The following is a 6,000-nucleotide window of genomic DNA, read 5'->3' on the forward strand; positions in this document are numbered from 1 at the left end:
AAGGCATGAAACTGGATGGTGTGAGAAGAGACAACTGACATCCTGAGGACAGTGTGAAGGGGTCAGCTGAAAGGGGGTTAGGGTGGGGTTGTCCTTGTGCCTTGGCAGTAACTCAGCAAGAAGAGCCTCAGGCTTGCCTTTGTGAAACTGAACTTGGATGTGTGAGGTCTTCTAAACCAGCACTGCTTGTGTGAGAGATGAGTTGCTTTGCCAGAGGATGTCTTTCTCCTTAAGTAAGTGCTTAAAACTGGAAAACAGAGTTTTTTAAAATGAACTGTAATTCAGGGAGCCTATGGCCATTGGAAGGTGTGTAAGATAAGAAGGATGTTGTAGCTGTGAATCTCAATGTTAAGTGTATTTTTCTCCCTTTTAAAATGATTTAATTATGAAGGTCAAGTCCATTGGATAAGAGGGGTACAATTCCACACACAATTCCCAACACCAGATATCTCCAAACTACCCCCTCTCTTGGAAGTTTTCCTATTCTTTATTCCTCTTGGAGTATGGGCCCAGGATCATTTTGGGGTGCAGAAGGTGGAACGTCTGGCTTCTGTAATTGCTTCTCTGCTGGACATGGGCATTGACAGGTGGATCCATACTCCCAGCCTGTCTCTCTCTTTCCCTGGTGGAACAGGGATATGGGGATTTGGGGCTCCAGGACACATTGGTAGAGTTGTCTGCCCAGGGAAGTGAGGTTGGCATCATGGTGTGTGTATTTTTTTTAATGAAATGATACATATAGTAGTGCCTGTGGATAGTAAGTTGTATCTTTACACCTCCATTTGGATGGGTTTAGCACTGTATCAGATCACTCTGAGTGTTGAACCTAGTTATTTTAAGCATCTAAACAGAGGCTGTGGTAGAAAAGCCAACCATAACAGGATTCATTCAGAAATATCCAGAAGATAATTGCAAAAGAATAGAGAGTGTGTCAGGCTGGAGAGAGAGATGGAACTAGAATTAAAGCTCCAGACTTTCAGTCCCAAGATACATAAGGCACTTAATTCCATGGTGAATGGGTGAACAGCCCCACAGCCCTGGCACATTAGTTAGTGCTCAGACTACCTCTGGGCCTCTTACTCCTTTCTCACCAAGGCACATCCACAGTGGGGATTTGTGGTGCAGGCACTGAATCCCAGCAGTAAACGTGTCATTTATGACAAAGAGATGATACAGACACATGGGAAAGCTCCTTTTCCCTAAACACAGATTCCCTCCCCCATTTTATTTAATAGGAGTGAGAAAAATTGAGAGGTTAGGGGATATAGAAAGGGAGAAAGATTGACACCTGTAGACCTGCCTTGCCACTTGTGAAGCATTCCCCCCTGCAGGTGGAGAGTGGGGGCTAGAAACTGGATTCTTTAATTTAGTTTAATTAATTTATTTATTCCCTTTTGTTGCCCTTGTTGTTTTATTTTTGTAGTTATTATTGTTGTCATTCTTGTTGGATAGGACAGAGAGAAATGGAGAGAGGAGGGGAAGACAGAGGGGGAGAGAGAGAGATACCTGCAGACCTGTTTTACTGCCTTGAAGTGACTCCCCTGAAGGTAGGGAACTGGGGGCTTGAACTGGAATCCTTATGCAGGTCCTTGGGCTTTGCACCACCTGCGTTTAACCCACTGTGCTACAGCCCGACTGCCAGGACATTGATTCTTGCGTGGGCCTTGTGCTTAGTAATATGTGCGCTAAACTAGGTGCACCACCGCCAAATCCTGACTTTTTTTTTATTGTCAACTTAATACTTATTTACAAAATTGTATGATAATAGAGGTATAATTCCATACTGTTTCAACCACCAGAGGTCTGTGTCCCATTCCCTGCATTGAAAACTGCAGTCTCCCAAAGTTACCGATATGGGCTGATTCTACTACTTACCATCTGCCTGTCTGTCTGTCTAAGATCTATCTTTATCTATGTATATATATTTTTCTCCATTATTTTTGTGGTCCTACCTTCACTTCCTTTCTAGGTCAGCCCTACACCTATTACCACTTAGAAGGTCTCTCCTTGTCACACCCTGATCTTCCACCGGTCACTTTTCGCTCCACCCTCTCTATGTCATATCCTGTTTCCACCCTACTTGGAGAGTATAAAAACAGCTGCTCTTCTGATTAAAGACACTTGGAAATTGTTTTCCGGCTCCGAGAGTTCCAGAGTGTATCTCCTGCGAAGTTAGTGTGGCAAGATTTCCTGATCCCTCTCCCAGGCAGCAGCCTAGATCGGCTCCAGTTGAGATCTCTCCAAGCCAGAGAGCACTAGCTCCGGAAGAAGCACCCTCAGGCTTTCTCGGCAGGTGTTGGTCGGTCAGTCTCTACCCCTGGACTGTTCTAGTAGAGTAGGGCTCTGGAGAGGTGAAGTTCTGGGAAGCATTGGTGAGATCATCTTCCCAGGGAAGTCAGGATGGAATCACAGTAGCACCTGCAATTTGGTGGCTGAAAGGCAGTAAGATGGAAAACAGGACAAAATGTTTAGTTAACAGGAACCATAAAGTAAGTATAATGCAGATGAAAGTACAGAGCTTAGGATAGAAGGGAGCTAGGAAGTCTATTTTAGGAGTGTTCCTAGGAACTTATGTCTTAGTAATCTTTGCTTGAGCTTATTAGCTAACATGGAGGTGGACTAACAATATTGTCTGAAAAGATGGTGTCAGAGTTGAGAGTAGTACTAGAAATCAGGATTAGGGTAGAGAGTTGCTTGCAAATTTAACAAAAAATATATAAATGCAATTAACTGTTTACCTCAGTGAGCTAACCTGGGGCTCATATCTATTCATGTTTAGCACTAGAGCCTCTGCAACCTCCAAGTCCCTGTCAGGCTTAGCTCACAGTTGATAATCACATCTGAGAACATTCTAGGATACACTCACTTCAGAATCAGTCTTCTTTGAGTGGCAGAATAGGATAATCCAGCCTCCCTTTGGAGAGTAGTTCATAGTGAAGGTATGGTCCTGAGAAGCCCACAGAAGGGCTTATGATGTTGTTCCTAATAGATATGACCAGTGATAATAGAGAGAGGTCTAGGGGAGAATCTATGGGGTATTCAAGGATTCCCTGTCTAGGACTCCAGGTGATGATAACATGGCCTAATGGTGGCCAAAAAGGTCATAGATAAGTGAGCTAGTCTCTTGCCCATATTTGTAGTCCCTTTATCTGATAAGATTAGACTTTCTCCCCATGTTGAGTGTAATTTGTTGTATCCAAACCAGTATTGGATTTATGGAATAGGGCCTCATGTTGGGGAGGAAATAGACCTAGGATTTTAGTGAGGTCTTAGTTAGCCTCAAGTTTTTCTTCAGTTACTTGATTAATGATTTTTTTTTAATACCAGAGCAGTGCTCAGTTTTGGCTTATGGTGGTATGGGGGGTTGATCTTTGGTCATTAGAGTATGATTACGTAACCATTATGCTATCTCCCCCTCGTTTTTTAATTATTCTAATAATGGTTGTCATAGGGACAGTACTTGTCCTTTACTTGATGTGTAATTTTTGCCTGTATATCTCTTGGCCAGTTGTATAGTGTCTCTTTTAAATTAACCTAAGGGTAACAATAATGCTGATGCTCTGTCAGAAGAGATTTAAAAAGATGGAAGACTATATCGTACTTAAATTCTTTTTGAGTTATTTGATACTCAACTACATAAAGTGATTGAGAGAAGTGAAGTAAGGGGTAGGAGAGGATGGTGTATAAGCCTAAATAATAAATATGTGATTGGAGAATTTATGATGCCTTCTTTAGAACATTCTACTAGAATACCAGGCTTATGCTATCTAAGTCTAATCATAAAGGGCTATTTATTAAGCACTTTTACTTTGAGGTATATAATTGTCCCTTGCTTATACTAGGTACATGTAGGCCCTTGCCTGTATTTAATATCTGTAATTTTGTTAGAATATTTGCCATCTGGAAACGAACTAGGTAGTCCCATGCAAACACAGACTTTCAAAGTTTTACTTTGCTTATTAAATGCAAGAAGCAATGGCTACTACTCAGATGGAGAACCTTAGTCATATGCCAGGACCCTGAGTTCCCACCCATACAAATAGCTAGCCTGAGGAAGTCTGGAGGGATGTTCCCAGATACCTCGAGTTGGGAGACTATCCAGTGTATCACTGATCAGAACTCCAGCAAAGATTTTATGGATAAAACCACATGTAAAGGAACAAGAAGATCAAAGATGTTTTTAGTTGAACATACATCAGGAACAATTGTCAAGGTACAAATTACTTTCAAGGTAGGAGAGACACCAAGAATGTGTTGGCCTTACTTATGATAGTCTTCTCTTACTATGCACTTTTTTGATGCTCCAAGAAATATTTGTTTATTCTTAGGTCATTTTCTGCACAAACCCCAAAGCCCTCATGGAAGGAGTCAAACATCAGAGTTACAGATAGTTAATATTTTTTTTAAAAAAATTTAAAAATGCATTTATTTATTAATAGTGAATTTTCCTTCCTTTTATTTTATTTATTTAATGTAATTTTTACCAGAGCATTATTCAGCTCTTGCTTACAGTGGGGCGGGGGATTGAACTTGGGTCATTGGAGCCTCAGGCATGAGAGTGATTGCATAACCGTTATGCTATCTACCCTTTGCCCTTTTAATCTTTATTTATTGGGTAGAGACAACCAGAAGTCAAGAGGGAAGGGGGTGATAGAGAGGGAGAGAGACAGAGAGACACCTGCAGCACTTCTTCACTACTCCCAAAGCTCTCCCCCTGCAGGTGGGGACTGGGGGCTCAAACTGGGTCCTTGCACATTGTAATACATGTGCCCAACCAGGTGCACCACCACCTGGCCTCGTGACAAAGAAAAGAAAGCTTCATGGAACTCATTGTGACACCTGTGTCAGTACCCCCAGCCATTGGTACTGACCAGGAGTGGGAATATTACCTGCTCAGAGGATTCCAATGCATTGACATCATTGTTTCTTAACCAGGAGGAACAGGGGCTCCCACAGCACCCATTCCACCAACTGAGAAAGAGACCACAGGCACAGAAGAGGGCACCACAGCAGGACAGTCCAATCAGGGCTCTAGGACCACTTGACCAGGCTCTCCAGGCAGTGCCAGTGGCTCCACTGTGTCTGGATCATCTGTGGCAGGGCAACACACCAAGGCTCCATCATCCCAGGGCTCTGGCACCACTGGACCAGCACCTAATGACTCTGGAAAAACAGGGCCACCTGCAGAAAGCTCTGGGACCTCAGGCAAGCCTCAGTAAGGATGTCAGTCCACAAGCTCATCTGTCCATCGACCTGGCACCTCTCAACCAGCTGCAGTGCAGACTAGAACCACTGGGCTATCTGTCATGGAGGCAGGAACCACAGGGTAATCCGTTCAAGACTCCAGGACCACCCGGCCTGGCTCAGCAGGCAGTAGCAGTGGATCCACTGGGGCTGGAACAGCAGGAGCAGGGCGCCAGACCACGGCTCCATCATCCCAGGGCTCTGGCACCACTGGACCATCTTCTGTTGTCTCTCAGACTTCAAGCCAGTCTAAGGAAGGATCTGAATCCACAGGCTCATCTGTCATAGGATCTGATTCCACTTCAACCTCATTGGTGTACCCATGGGCACCACTGGATTCTCTTCTACCCTGCTGGGCACTACTGCTTTCTCGGTGGGCATTGTCACAACCACAAGAGTTTTTCCTCAGGGATCCTCTGCTGACACAGCTCCAGCAGGTAAGCCTACACACAGTATATACAAACGTCTTTTTTTCCTTTACATTCTCTCTTAGGTATTTTCAGGCCATTTTGAGCTGTTAATGGCTTCCTGAGTCTTCTTAAAATAATGAAGCTTTCATAGTCTAAGTCAGGTCATCATATATTCATCATTTATACATCATGTTCTGTTTAGTCTTTTTTTAAATTTCATTATTAGAAACAGAAAGAAATTGAGATGGGAGAGGGCCATAGAGGAGAGAGACAGACACCTGCAGTTCTACTTCACCACTCGTGAAGCTTCCCTACTGTAGATATGGACTAAAGGTTTGAACCTGGG

The 6,000-nt window shown here is 43.5% G+C and overlaps 1 long non-coding RNA gene across 1 annotated transcript in view; it reads left to right on the plus strand.

The window, feature by feature from the left end:
- Positions 1-5,319, plus strand: part of LOC132536133 (uncharacterized) — a 36,173-nt gene extending 30,854 nt beyond the window's left edge. The window contains exon 4 of the long non-coding RNA XR_009547804.1: positions 4,936-5,319. This is a non-coding gene — a long non-coding RNA (uncharacterized LOC132536133). The remainder of the gene's footprint in view (positions 1-4,935) is intronic.
- The last annotated feature ends 681 nt before the right edge of the window (positions 5,320-6,000 follow it).

This window comes from Erinaceus europaeus, assembly GCF_950295315.1.
Source record: "Erinaceus europaeus chromosome 6 unlocalized genomic scaffold, mEriEur2.1 SUPER_6_unloc_14, whole genome shotgun sequence".
Classification (NCBI taxonomy): domain Eukaryota; kingdom Metazoa; phylum Chordata; class Mammalia; order Eulipotyphla; family Erinaceidae; genus Erinaceus; species Erinaceus europaeus.